General features: G+C 46.1%; 1 protein-coding gene across 1 annotated transcript in view; it reads left to right on the forward strand.

The window, feature by feature from the left end:
* The first annotated feature begins 8,619 nt into the window (after positions 1 to 8,619).
* MCTP2 (multiple C2 and transmembrane domain containing 2) overlaps positions 8,620 to 15,506 on the forward strand; it is a 179,711-nt gene continuing 172,824 nt past the window's right edge. The window contains exon 1 of the mRNA XM_075006809.1: positions 8,620 to 8,846. The gene's annotated coding sequence lies outside the window, so the exon portion shown is untranslated. The remainder of the gene's footprint in view (positions 8,847 to 15,506) is intronic.

Genomic DNA, 15,506 nt, shown 5'->3' on the forward strand with positions numbered 1-15,506 from the left:
AATTCCCATAATAAACAAAGACAGTTCTGTGTGACATTTTCTTAGTGTGGAAGAAGGGGCTATAATCACAGATGCTGTTACCCATATATCTGTATGAAGTAAATTAGACCTATTAGTTGCTTCTGGTGTGAAATTTTGTATCAAAGAAGTAGAATCCAGTATTGCATATCTGTAATCCAATGTCCAACAATGGTTGTTACATAAAATTGTTTATCAAAATCAACATAAAATGGAGACAGAGTAGTATAAATTGACTTGTGTGAATTAAAAGAACTGGGATTTGGGATCTTCAATGCTCCAGCTAGAATCACAGGTTTCTAGAATGGGGAGGAAATGTGTATGGATGAAATGACCAAAATCTGTTTAGATCAGTAAATGTTAATAGAATGAGCTTGCCACCCCTTGTAGGACATTGTTTATTTTGGGGGACCTGTGGACTGGAAAGCCTGAGCTCCACCCATTAGGGCTATGTCAGCACTACAGAGATCTTTTGAAAGAAGCCCTTCTGGAATATCTCTTCCAAAAGAACTTCTTTCAAAACAGTATGTCCACCCATGAAAAAAGAGTATTAAAAAGAGTGATCTGCTTTTCAAAAGAGAGCATCCACACAGTCCTTGCTATTTCAAAAGAACAGGCCTAGGATCGAAAAATCACACCCTATGAGGACTACTCTTTTGAAGAAGAGGGCCTGCAGAGGGTCGACCCATGTGTTTTTTTTGAAAGGAGGCGTGCTTCCTGAAACGGGAAAGGAAGAGCGATTTCTAAAGGAGTGGTGCATTCTTTCAATTTACTTTCAAAAGAACACTTTTTGTGTGTAGACACGCCATGAGATCTTTTGAAAGAGCCCCCTTCTTTTGAAAAATCTGTCTAAAGAGCTCGTTAGTGTAGATGCAGCCTATGGCTCCCTCCTTTATCAATTCCTGGGACCCTGCAATTTCATGACTCCACGTGTCTGTTTTCTGATCCTGAATAACATCCTGTTCATGCCAGACCACAGAGAAAGGAAACAACTTTCACCAGCTTTGGCTCAATCCAGAACAGCAGGTAAGATGTGAGACTTAGGCCAGGTCTACGCTACAAAAGAAATTTGACAGAAGATACGCAACTCCAGTATGGCCATGTCTACACTAGCCCAAATCTCCGAAATGGCCATGCAAATAGGAATAGGAATCAGCAGATAGGAATAAGGGGATTTCGAAGTTCCTGGGGCCCTTTTGGATGAGCTGCGTGGCAGCAATTTCGAAGAGCTGTGGCGAGCGGCATGTTAATGAGGCGCTGAATATGCATTTCAGCACCTCATTAGTAATCTTTGAAATAGCCATTTGCATGGATATTTCGAAGATTTGGGCTAGTGTAGATGTAGCCTATGAGAATTACATAGCTGGAGTCGACATGCCTTAAGTTGAATTTACCGCGTGGCCACACTACAGGAGTTTGAGGAGAGAAAAATCTCCACTTGACTTCCCTTACTCCTTGCAACCATGAGGAGTACCAGAGCCAATGGAAACACCCTCAGTGTTCGATTTAGTGCATCCCTCATAGAGGCACAAAATTAAACCCTGGAAGATCGATCTTTGGAGCACCGGTCTTCATGTAAGTACAGATGTGTCCCGAGGTTCCTCCTCTGACAGTCACCCTGAAATGCCATTTGCCTTCCCTACCTATTTCTCCTCTTTCCTATCACTCTCCTTTGGCTGTCTGGCTAACCATAGCATCTGGCAGAGCTGGACATAATCTCAGAGCATGGCAGAGCTGAACAAGACAAAGCTCTCTTTTTTAACACTGTAGTGAGCCTCTGACCAGAAAAGCTGCTAAAAGAAATGCCTTAAGTTGCCAGACATTAATAAAATTTGCCACATCTTGACACACAATCATTGGCAAGTGCCACTCTCCAGTAGCCTGGCTGCAACTGATAGTCTGTCAGAAATAGAAGCTGCATTTTTTAACTCGTTTGTTTTCTCTGCTCCCTTTTGCATAAATTTCTCTGTGTTTGTCATAAAAAAAAAAAAACAGGATCAGGTTTCTTTGATGCCTCATGATCATGTTGACAAATTTTAACTTTCTCTACAAAGGTCAGTTAATGCCACATTTAATACCACCTAAAAGACTGCCAGACACTATGGGTTCCTGTAGAGTTCTCTATAAGTAAAGAAGAAGGGATGTTTTTTACAATAGAAGACTTCTTCCGTGCTTTACGTCTTAAATGCTCTACCTGTTTTTTCCTTCTTTCTGCATCCTTAAATTTTTAAAGATTTTTTTTTTTAATGGTGGCTGTAAGTGTGGGCACTGCATAAAACCCCAGAGCACACTTAAGTGTTTAATTATAAGAGTGAACATGGGTTTCTTTAACATCATATCCCTTGTTAGGCCAGTGATGCTCCCTACTGAACACAACAGCTGTCACTGAAAATGTATAGTGTAAGTATTGATAATAAATATTCTTTGGGACTCTGCTTCTCCTCACCAGGGTTTGAATATGCTCCTGGGGGTCTCCTGAGCTTCAGATTGGTTGTAACTGCAAGGCCCAGAAGACCTGCACAATAATGCCCTCCCTCTCCTATTTCATATGCTTTGATCCGTGATGAAACCATTAAGAATGTCACATTCTGGCCATGTCTACACGTGCCCCAAACTTCGAAATGGCCACGCAAATGGCCATTTCGAAGTTTACTAATGAAGCGCTGAAATGCATATTCAGTGCTTCATTAGCATGTGGGCGGCCACGGCACTTCAAAATTGACGCGCCTCGGCGCTGCGCGTCTCATCCAGACGGGGCTCCTTTTTGAAAGGACCCCGCCTACTTCGAAGTCCCCTTATTCCCATCAGCTCATGGGAATAAGGGGATTTCAAAGTAGGCAGTGTCCTTTCAAAAAGGAGCCCCGTCTGGATGAGACGCGCGGTGCCGAGGCGCGTCGATTTCGAAGTGCCGTGGCCGCCCGCATGCTAATGAAGCGCTGAATATGCATTTCAGCGCTTCGTTAGTAAACTTTGAAGTGGCCATTTCGAAGTTTGGGGCACGTGTAGACGTAGGCTCTGAGTGTCTTGGTGAAGCATATGGGGTAGTTTATACCTCCTACCACAACTATTGTTTTGAGTGCTCGCCAAACTCAGGCAGACATCTCTGCATCAGTTACACTTGGGCCACATTCTGAAGGTTTTATTACTGCTACTGTTACTTAACCCTTGTACTCCACGTGGAGCATAGGGTCATCTACAAGTCTCCTCCACTTCACTCTGGCTCCAGAAGTACCCTAATTGTTGACCTTCAGTAGCCCTTCTCCACGTTGTCCAAGGTTTTCCCCTTTGGGAAGCAGAAGATTGTCTTTGCCCCCTAGCAAGCCCCCAGCCCCACCCCTTTCACCCAAGGCCCTGCCCCAGCCACTCGGGTCCCATAGGTGTCAAGGTCACCCCCATATAAGGGTAGGCCACCTCCCCTCAGCAGGAGATGCACATCCACAACCTTCCCCATCATGGGGAGGGCACACAGCCCCAGCCTTGGTGGCACTGAACTCCGGCAGCCCCATGAGATTAGGGCAACCATGCTGAAGTGGGGAAACCCTGGGGGCAGAGTGTAGGCAAAGCCAACCAGGTAGATTGGGCAGGGATTGCCTTCTCCTGCCTCTTATGCTCATCACCCATGACTGAGCCTTGAAGTCAACTGAGATACACAAGTGCATAACTGCTGTAAATAATAGGAGATGCAGGCCCTTTTTTTTCAAAATGAAAGCATAAATTCATGAGTATAAGATGGTATCATGCAGGGATGTCAATGTGCCAGATATATACCCCTGTGAATCTCCCAAGTTTGGGCATACAATATACCTGTCTTCTGGCTAGTATAGTTTATCTATCTCACTCTTAGCTCTGTCCCGACAGTGTGTTAAAATAGAGGATAAATATAGTTTCCAGCAATTTATAATAAAAGCTTCAGTGATTGTAAAAAGAAAACCATGAGTGATTTATTTGAATCTTAATAACTATTTTCAGCACAAGATAAGATCAGGACACATTCTCAATACTTCCTGTTTCTTGTTGATTCTTATAAATAAATGTTGTAGAAACTCGGGTTCAGAAAACCACAAATAGAGCAAATACAGGAAAGGTTCTTTGGAGAGGAGATTCTGGTGGGAGATGAGTCACTAGAGCAGGAGTTGGCTAAATGTACTGACCCTTTGAGTGGCATATCACAAGCACAAAAATTAGAGTGCCTGGGCTGAAATGGCAGGATTCCCCCCTCCCTGCTGCCCGACGCAATGAGGGGGGGAGCCATCTGGGGTCATATGCCTCCCCCTACTCCTTATTTTTGTCAGGGTTTGTTGGCTCACTCACATGGTGCTGCTGTGCCCCTTCCCTGCAGAGCAGCTGCTGGAACCAGCAAGCTGGGAGCTGTCTAGAGAGCTGAGGCTTTTCCTTCTGCCGCTCCCCACAGAGTGGCCCTTCTGGCTGGCCTCTGCATATGGAGCTCTCAACTAGGAGCTAGAGTGAGGGGTCGCAAAGGGTAAGAGGCGGTGTGCATGGGAGGGACGTGACTCAGGATGTTGGGGGTGCTGAACCTTTAAATTGCACCCCTCCCAGGCAGCAGACATTTCTGAAGTCCCTAGCCCACCATCCCATCAGAGGGCAGCAGCCCCAGGGTTTCCCATTCCCCTACCCTGGGAGTTAAGAAAAGGGAAAGCTGAGGAGGGGACTCAGGAAACCCTATTTTCACTGCAATAGATTGGCATGTAGCTCACCAGCTGCTATTTGCCTGCACTTAGAACCACAGAACTTGACTGGAACTGAAGAGCAGACATCATTTTCCTCCACAAATGCCTCTTTGCATTGGGATGGCTTCAGCAAATGGAGGTGGGAAGAGAACACATTTCCATGGAAGAGGGCCTTTTGGTCTAGCTCTGTCTGCTGACGTGTGATAATCCTTTATTTGTCTTCCAGGCATGCAGTTATCATTTTATCATGTTTACAATAAGGCAAAGAACACACCTTCACTGCTGTTCTTAGCGCAAACATATTCACTGCACAGTTGTTGAGGGCAAATAATTATAAAATAACATACACCTATGAACTGGGCTGAGGGTATAATTCATAGTGACCAATCACACGGAAGCAGCTACAGCCACCAGCACAAACTAATGCCATGCCATCTCCAGCAATATTTACCCTCCTTAGACATTTCACTTTTCTTATTCTGGTCATTGTTTCTCTCTCTTGAAAATACCCAATAATTAATGTTTTGGCCTCAGTCTAGGTCTTTTTGCATGTATAGCTCCTGGTTTACCTGCTTGCTCAACTTGGATCTATATTAATTTCCACTACTTTTTCTTCCTATTTTCCACCACAAGGAAAAATCCTCTTGGCTTTAGTGGCTGATTTTTATGAGTGCTTTATTTCTTATTTTATAACTTTCTCTTGCCACATCTTTGGAGTCCTGTTTAGTCCTGGTTAGGGATGTTAATGTGTAACAGTTAACCAGGTAAGCAGTAAACCTTACCTTAAACAGAAAAGGCATACTGGTTACAATTAACTGGCAAAGGCTGGAGCAGTCCTTTGCCCGCTGCGGGCAGGCGGCTGTTCCAGTCCCACTGGTCCTGCCACTGGCTGACACGCTTCAGAGTGGGTGGAACAACCTTCATCCATGGTGTCCTGGGGCATGCTGCAGGTGGGGGTGCTCCAGTCCGGCTTTTTGAAGACAGGCCCGCAATTCCATGGGAAGGCAGCAGCTTTTCTATTGGAAATCAGGGTTTTTGAAGATGGCAGGGAAGGTGGGAGGGAGGGAAGTGGCGTTCCACCCCCTCTACCTTCTCCCCACATTTAATCAATTAACCGGTTAAACTTATCTTTCAACCAGTTAACTAATTAAATGGGATTTTACATCCCTAGTGCTGGAATGGTGATCTGATAGTCCAATCAGTCAAAGGAAAAATAACCTCTTTACACTGCATTAACAGCCTTGCAACACATGTGCTGTTTGGCTGTAATGTGAATGTATACACAACAATTAAGACTTGGCAGAATTTAATTTTTATTTTTTTTAAATTCTGATGAACAATATCAATGATAATTTTAAGGTATTTTTTATTTGACTACATTCACATTTTCACAGCTGTGAGGAAATTAAGCATTGAGGTGTTGCAGTGATTCAATGACAGTACATGTTGAGATTCAAAAAGTTAAAGCTTTATAAACTATTGAAACACAAATTGTTAACATCTTATATTAAAATATACAAAATAAATATAAAGCCAAGAAATCATACCTGTTTTTACTATTCATTCACTAACCCATTTGCAGCAAGTCTAAGCCAGAAATTGAAATGACCGTGATTTTGATTCTAATAAGTTCTCAAGCAGCACTTTACCTATACATTTTGATTGGGGATGCAAGTATTTTTTCAACATTTTTGCACATATGTACAACACAAATAATGTTTCCCACTTTCACCAATAAAAATATAATCCCTTGAACGCTAAATAAAGTATATTTGGGGTGTGTTCAGAACCAACAGAACCGGTTTTTCAGGGATATGTGGCTTTTGTTCCAGGAGCTATTTGCATAGCTGAAACAAATGTTTTTATTTTTTTTCAATTTTGCTAAGTTAGAGAGTTATGAAAAATAACACAGCTAACATGAAAATGGCAAAATATTGTTTCTTTATTTTTGGCCGATATACTCAATTAATTTTGGGTTCTGAGCTGACTTTCTCTGGAGGCATTCCCTTCTTCTTGCACCGTCTAAGAGTACATCTATATTACAGGGAGGATTGACCCTGCCATGGTCGATCTTCTGGAGTTAGATTTAATGCCCCTAGCGAGGATGTGCTTAATTGAATTTATACGGAACCCTCATTGACACTGGTACTCCTGCGCCCCGTTATCAGTAAGGGAAGCTGACGGGAGCCCAGATTAAGATATGTCGACTTTAACTATGTAATTAATGTTGCTGAAATTGCATATCTTAATTCAACCTCCCCTTGTAGTGTAGACCTACCCTGAATAAGGTTGGCCTGGTTAGCATTTGAGTGAGAGGCTCTTGTGAAGAAGCATGATACTTTCCCCACTGAGCCAATACTGACATAAATGAATACTGCAGCTCAGCACCATACACACCTTGAATGTGCATTCTTTGCATATGTGCAATGTATGCAATCTGGATCCTTCACCAAATTTGTTCTGCTGGTTGGATAATTAGCTTCCTGGACCCCTGCTGGATATAGTTAGGAAGTGCAATGTGAAGATTGATCCATGTCCCCAAAAATCGCATTGAGGTCCTGATACTTGCCTTTATAACTGTCTGTTTCCAGATCAGGGCCCAAGTTAAATGTGGCCTTGATCAAACATGCCTAGACACGATGAGTTGAGTGACCCTACTCATGTGAGGAATCTCATTGCCCCTGATCCTACAGCTGGATTCATCTGGAACCCTGCACTTGCACCAAGGGTCTACCCATCCAGATCTGATTGTAGGCTGGGTCACAGCATTCAGTGGCATGACTCCCATCTTGGATTATGACATTGGGGTCTGAGGCACTGTCATTAGAAGAGTGTATTTTGTGCAGATGTAGTTACACTGCAACCCCTGACACCAGATTCACTACACAAGCCCTTCTTGGGACTGGTCTAGTGAATTTACATTCATCATTTGCCTGTTACATGGCCACAAATTTCCCTAGTTAGGGCGAGCCCTTCGTTAGTATCTTTACTTCCACTGAAGATACAGTGCCTGATTCCTCCTTGCTCCGCTCCTTGCGTATGAACTTATGCTAGAGTGAGGGAATTGTTAAATGTTATCAGATCAGAATGGTAGGACATTACACCTATTTTGCACTGAAAAAAATCTATGCAAGGGGCAAGAGAGAACCAGGCCTAGTCTAGCCATAAAAATTTGATAAACATCACTATATCGCTTAGGACTGTGAACAATTTCGAAGTAGTGAAACTGATCTAACCCCTGCTGTTGGCAGGTCTGCCAAACAATTCTTTAGTCCACCTAATTATGGCCACTCAGAGAGATGGATGCACGCCTCGATGGAAAAACCCCATCCACGATTTAGAAAGTGTCTACACAATGGCACTACAGCAAGGACTGTGGTGTAAACATTTCCTCCCCAAGGCCTGAAGATACTCGAAGCAGGAACAGGCTATGCATTGTTACGCTTGTCTGTAACAACTATTGGAAAGAAGGGCAGCTTTAAAAAACAGAAAAAAAAAACCAACTTTGTTATGTCTAGAGGCCACTTACCTGTTTGTTAATGATTTTCACTGATTATTTTCAGAATCCGACACTAAATTATTTTCTTTTACCACCTTTCTAAGTGGGCTGGGGTTAGACTGTTAGCGGTTAACGTCCACAAAGGGAGCGCTCACCCTATGCACGCACACCAACCAGAACACAGATCAGACGCGTGGGGACTGGCCAAGGCGGAAATAAGGGAGCAGCTGATTTACAGGTTTCCACTTGGATGTTTTGACGGGGGGTGAGGACACGCAACGTTTCCTCGGTTCTTAAAACTTCACGTGCGGGAACCTCAAGGCTTGGCCTTAAATCATTAGTGGCTCATCTCCCACCCCAGTTTCCTGCATCTGACCCATGTAAAGGGACAGCCAGCAGCCAGCGCCGCTCAAGCTAAACCCCCGAGGAGCGTCTCTCTGCCGCTGGGGAGGGGACAGTGAAGCGGGCCGCCCGCAGGGGGACTGCCCGGCCTGGGGCTCGCCTCTCCGGGGCGCTGAGAGCTTCTTGCCCTTTGGGACCGAACGCCCGCTAAGCCGCGGCCGGGGCTCCTCCCCTGCGAGTGGCTGCCGGGAAGCCGCTGCAGGAGCTGGCGGGGAGGGGAGCCCGGGACACCCCAGCCGGTAAGAGCGAGACTCCCGCGGGGTGCCCGGGGCGCCATCGCGGCGCTGGAACCCGGGGGGAGAGGGGCGCTGGGCGCACTGACCCGCGGGGTGAGCGTGGGGAGGGGAGTGGGCGGAGCGCTGGGCGTCGGGTGCAGAGAGGGAAGGAGGCAGCCCCCGGGGGCAGTGGTGGAAGGAGGGGCGGGCACTGGGTGCAGCGAGAGAAGGGGGCAGCCCCCGGGGGCAGTGGTGGGGGGAGGGGCGCGCACTGGGTGCAGCGAGAGAAGGGGGCAGCCCCCGGGGGCAGTGGTGGGGGGGAGGGGCGCGCACTGGGTGCAGCGAGAGAAGGGGGCAGCCCCTGGGGGCAGTGGTGGGGGGAAGGGGCGCGCACTGGGTGCAGCGAGAGAAGGGGGCAGCCCCCGGGGGCAGTGGTGGGGGGAGGGGCGGGCACTGGGTGAAGCGAGGGAAGGGGGCAGCCCCCGGGGGCAGTGGTGGGGGGAGGGGCGGGCACGGGGTGCAGCGAGGGAATGGGGCAGCCCCCGGAGGCAGTGGTGGGGGGAGGGGCGGGCACTGGGTGCAGCGAGGGAATGGGGCAGCCCCCGGAGGCAGTGGTGGGGGGAGGGGTGGGCTCTTGGTGCATTGGTGGGTGAAAGGGGGGCAGCCCCTGGGGGCTATGGTGGGGCGATGGGTTGGCACTATGTTTATTAGTGGTGGGCAGGGACAGGCACTGGGGGCAATGGTAGGGTGAGGGTTGGCCTCTTGGCGCATTGCTGCGGGGAGAGGTGGATGGGGTTGTATGTGGGAGGGAAGGGATGGGCTGGCAAGGGGTGCTTTGAGGGAAGGGACAATGGGGGGAAATGTGGGAGTGGGAAGGGGTGGGCACTACTTGGGGGTGGTGGAGTGGTGAGACTGGGATGTGTGGGGGTGAGGGCAGGGGAGCGCACTGATGAAAGCGGACGCCTTATGGGAAGATGAGAGAAGGGGAAGGACTGGGTGTAGGTGGGAGGAAGGTGGCGGGGGCTGGGCAGGTGGTACCCCAGCGGGGGGATGTGAGTAGGGATGGGTATCTGTGGAGAAAGGAAGTGACAGCAGAGAGGTGCCGTCTTGCACAGTGGTTCTCCTGACTAATGTCTGTTCACTCCCTACTTGTGTCTGGTGAGAATGTAGTCTGGAGATGGACAGAGGGAGTTGTAGTAAAGAGAGGAAAGTCAGGTCCTCTTCTGTAAGAGGGAAATCCCTCTGCTTCATTTCCCCTAGAAACTCCCACATGCCACTCCTCAGCACAGGTCCTCACTACTATTTGGGTATTAAACCAGGACATTGGCTTCCTCTTTCTTGTCCCTCAGCCTATTACTGACAAACCCTTTTCAAGCCACTGGGGATTGATTTGCTTAGGAACACATAAGTGAAAAACCAAAAGCTAATTCTCGGATTACAGACTTCACAGTGATTGTTGGGAAACCTGTATGGCTAGAGCAATCTTTGAAAGCCAAGTGATGATAGCTGGGTGGTAGAGTAAATGTCAAAGTGACGTATGTAATAATCAGATAGTATTTGTTTAACCAAATCATGCAGTTGCGAGCATTGAACACACAGCAGTTGGCAAACAATGTGTCTTCCTTCCCAGCAGGGAGCTATTAGGTAATGTGCTGCTAGCCAACCTTCTTTTGTAAAGTACTACAGGGCAAAACCTTTCACTTCATTACATCCTAAGAATTCCTGCTCCTCATAGCCCTCTCCCTGCTGGGTTATTAATGAATCTTAGTTTTGTTCATCACCATCTATTTTGTTACTGTGAATCTTATCTTGTTTTAGGTTAAGTACAAATGAATGCTCTTTACAGAACACTCATCTCTCCTTAAATGAGTACTTTACTAATGAGTACTCCCTTAAATGAGGGACACATTTACTTACCTTAGTTCACTCTACAAGCGCCGCTAATACGAGGCTAATCCCCTTGCCACGGCTCCAACCTGCCCTAGTCTGACCCTCCACCAGCCCCACAGCCCCAACCCTTGGCAGCCTACCCCCTGCCCTCTCCAGCTGGCTCCGTAGCAGCTTGATCCCTGCTGCCAGCCCCACCTGCAGCAGCAGCCTTAGCCCCATGCTGGCCTGCAGACTGGCCCCACAGCAGCCTGAAACTCCCACCCCCAGCCGCCAGCCCCTCAGACTGGCCCCACTGCAGTCTTATCCCCCTGACCCCCGGTGGCCTCGCTGCAGTCTTACCCATCACTGTTGGCCCTGTGGCAGCCTGACCCCTGCCTCCCCGGTAGACTTAACCCACTGCAGCCTGACCACCTCCCCCCAACCACACACTCCACCTTCAGCAGCCTGAACCCCCCACGGGCCCAACTGGCCACAGGTTTTAACCCTCCCTCCCACTCATGGCCCTTAACTGCCCCCAGCCTTTAATCTTTTCCAACCCCCAAACCCAAGGTTCACTTACCTTTCAAAAGCAGCGCCACCTGCTGCCACTCCTTCGCTGAGATCTTGGAACCAGTCAGAGACTTTCACATGTATTTTAATGAGAATTTAGTATCCCTCTTACAAGTTTTCACCTGCGAGCAGAAAGTTGGGAACCCATTGTGCTTGTAGAGCAAGGGATGAGTTGTAGCTGTAGGCCGGATATTGAAGGGAATTTTTATTAGTTAGTGGTGGTACAGCACAGTTTTCTGGGTACTTGCTAAACTTTACTACTTACCCATCTTAACTTTTGGGCAGGTACTGTAACAATAATATTTGACCCCTGCGCAGCAGGTTTCATCAAGATATTAGAGATGAAGCATACTCTTGTGGCTGAAAACGTGGGACCAGATTCTCTTGTTGAACCTTGCTTAAGTCACTTAGGCTAAAATTTTCAAACTTAGCTGACAAAAGTAAACCTTATCTACATGAGAAAGCTCTTACATACATTAAAAGTGGCATTCTTTTGGTTTAAATTTAAAGTTGATTACCCTACAACATTAGAAACCAAACTAATCCTAGTGTAAATCAGAAAAAGAGCACTTACACTGGTGTTCACCCTATGCAATAAAACTGACCTTGGTTTAAAACTGCAACCTTCTGGTGGGGAAAAAAAGGCCTGTTCTTCCCAATTCTCTTTACACTACGGTCTTCTAAATAAAAATTGCTCGAGTTTTAGGAGTGCTACTATCTACTGAAGTCAAAGACAGCTCTTAGTTCCCTGATTTTAATGCATGCGCGTCAGTTGAAGCATGCTGTGTAGTAAAGCCACTTCCAATGCACTCTCAACCAGAAATCATCACCTTTGTGATTGAAATATTGCAGTGTATTTATTTGTGGGAATCCTATTTCACATTTGTTTCATGATTTCTTTTTTTCTCACTCATCATCCAGAATCACCGTTGTGGGATAGCTCAGATGCCAGAATGAACAGATGGAAAAAGCATAGGGTTTCAATACCATTATCATTTGTAGTTATAGGTATAAATATTACAAAACAGTACATGATATGTGATACAACTTACCAATGATCAGCATCACATGAGAACAAGTTCAGCAGCCATAAACTATAGGAATATAAGACAAACAAGTTCTTCATGTTCACGTTGCATTGGAAATTTAACTTTCTCCGAACTTTAAGCCACTCTTAAAATTCTTTATTGTGTGAGAGAAGCTGTAGGGTTTTGTTTGTTATTTGTGCCTTTAAAAATCTCCTCAGACTATTTAATCATTACTGTCTTAATTTAAAAAAAAAAAAACAAAGTCCCTAACTTCACCCAGAGAGATCAGTAGGAGTTAAGCACCTCACTGGCATTTGTTTCTGAAAATTTTCCCCTCTTTGTCCAGTGAACAATAAACTATTGGTGGATTAGTTGCATTAGCATGCATATCAGTCAAGTTAATTATTACGATACCTAGATCAGATTTAGAGCGAGGTTTTTTTCCCCAGCATCTTTTGCATTTAGCAATGTAAACAACCTGTTTCCAGCTAACTAAACTGTTATAATTTCCCTTACTCGAATGCTGCCAAGATCAAATAATTACTCAGTGCACTTGCTCAGACAAGTAATGCTCCTCATGAGGTTATAGCTTTCGGGGTTTGAACACTGAAGTCAATTGGCATAAGTCATGGTCTTTGAGGTAAATAGGACCAGGCTTTTAATATAGACTAGATACAAAGGGAAATTGTGAAAGAAAGCATGTTGTGGGTAAGTATTACTTTTTGAGTTTGTCCACCAGTGCTACTTGTGTGGAATGCTCTAGTTTTATTCTGTCTCTGATTCATTTACTTCTTTCCCTTCAGAGTAACTTCTTTAGTAGCATCTGAAGGTTGCAGCAAGGGCCATGCAGTAAGGCTGCATCTACACTACATTCCCCTTTCAAAAGGAGAATGCAAATAAGAGAGATCAAAACAAAATAGGAAGAAGGGTTCTTTCAAAAAAAAAGGGTTTATTTTCAAAGGAACCACGTCTACATAGCTCTTTTTGCTTTTGAAAAAGTCTCTTCCAAAAACACGATCGTGTGAGAGTATGCAAATGAAGTGCAAGATTTGTAAATCGGTGCTTCATTTTCATTTTTGATCTCCCTCATTACATTTCCCCTTTGGAACGGGGAATGTAGTGTAGACGCAGCTGAAGTGTGAGAAGGGTGGTGCCATCCCTTCAGGCATTGTGTGTCAGAACACCTTTAGTGCAGTCTACTGAGTTATTGGTCTTTTACTAGGATGTCAGGCTTTATCAGTCTCTGTTTCTCACTCCTTATGTGACAGGCTAAATTTAGGAGCAGGTTCCTGACCCTTATTCTTCATTGCCGTGTGCAGTCACACAGCATCTTTTTTGGTAGCAGCTTTGAGCTGGTCATCTGCTTTGATGGTTATTGAAGGAGGACGATACTGGCTAAAATGCTCTTAGTTTCCGATTCCTTTTTCCCATTGCAGTGGAAAGTTGCTCCTGGTTTTCTTAGACCTGCAGAAACAACGCTGCTGCCTCTCCACGCTCTCATTTTCTTCCATTCTTCACTGCTGCATAATAGAGTCACAGAGAAACATTTTTTCTGTGAAATTAATATTTCACTAAAAAACAACCAGACAACCCTCTGATTTTCTTCTTTTGGAGCTGGAGATGTGTAACCTCCTATACTGTTGAGACTCCAGGTGTGCAGAACATTTCACCTGGGTGATGTTAGGTATGTGCATTAGCCCATATCTATAGCTCAGTGGTTCCCAAACTTTTCAGCATCGTGCTCCCCTTTTGATTTTTGAGAAACCCTCACCCTCCCACTTCTTCTTTACCATTATCCAACCCCAGTTTTTAACAAAAAATTCAATTTGTAATTTAAAATATACACAAAAACTTGATATAAAAATGTTGCTTAAAATTAAAAATAAGCACAAATCGTTTTTCTTGGCCCATTGCAGGTGCCTGGTGCAGCCCCAGCTGGCCAGCTGCCTGAGCCCCGTGCCAGCTGCCAGAGCTGCCTGTGCCAGCCGCCCACCCGCCTGAGACCTGTGCTGCCAGAGCTGTCCACTGGAGCCCCATGCCGCCGGGGCCAGCTGAGCCCCACGGTACCAGGACCAGCTGCCTGCCCACTAGCCACCTGTCCAAGCCGCACACTGCCGGGGCCAGCTCAAGCTGCCCAAGCCCCGAGATGCTGGGGCCAGCCATCTGAGCCCTGCAAGACCCTCAAGCCAGCTGTCCGCCCAAGCCCTGTGATTCACCCAGCTGAGCCCCTCCCCTCCCACAAAGCCAGGCACCACCAGCCCTCCGCTCTTACCCCATCTCCATCCCACTCATCCAAGCGAGGCACTCCCAGTCCCCCATCTAACTCCATCCTCCTCCCCCAACCCACACTCATTTGTCTTTGCAGGAGGCGGCTAGCTCCTTGCGGGTCTTGGCCGGCTGCCTGCTTTTTATAGCGGCTGCGCCAGGTCACCCGTGTAAAATGGCATGGGCTGAGAGCCAGAAGCAAAGTCCGGCTCTTTCTTTGGGTGGGGGGAATGATAAGGGGGTTGGGTTGCCTTGTGCGCACCCCTGAAATTTCTTCACAACCCCCCCGGGGGGCATGTTCCCCAGTTTGGGAAACCATTCTATAGCTGTACTGGCAAATCAACCTAGTTAAATCAAGCTTCCACTTCAAAAAAGAAACTTTTTGCCAGTATAGCTTGTATTCATTGCCCAAGTGAAATAAGCTACATTACTAGAAGTATTTTTATTTATTTTTGGTAGGACAGCTAGAGCTTTTGCTAGTGTTGGAAAATAATTACACCTGTAACACACAGCTATGGCAACAAAACTTATGTGTACAAACCAGGAGTCTGTTTGTGCAGTATCTGAGCTTTAGTGTGTGGACATGTGAAGAGAAACTGGTTAAAAATTACCTATAAACAAAACAAAGATCAAAGGGCGCTTTACTAGCCAAACTGAATGCAATTCAAAATAAACAGTGGGGGAAAAATAAGACCTTTTGATCCTGCATTGCCACTGCAGGCTAAATTTCCATTTCTTTCAACATGGCAGCTGCTTTGCACAAGAACTGACCATGATACCCAAAGAGATGAAATGTACCTTGGGTGTGTATGATAGGCACTCATCAGAGTTTAGTAGGATGGTCACATTATTGTTATGCTCTTGATGCTACCCACTGCATTTTGCAGTTAACTAGATCGGACTGAGAAAAATTCTTATTTAAAAAAACAACAAAAGCTGATGCCTTTTTTTA

This window comes from Carettochelys insculpta, chromosome 12 (assembly GCF_033958435.1).
Source record: "Carettochelys insculpta isolate YL-2023 chromosome 12, ASM3395843v1, whole genome shotgun sequence".
In the NCBI taxonomy this organism is placed as follows: Eukaryota; Metazoa; Chordata; order Testudines; family Carettochelyidae; genus Carettochelys; species Carettochelys insculpta.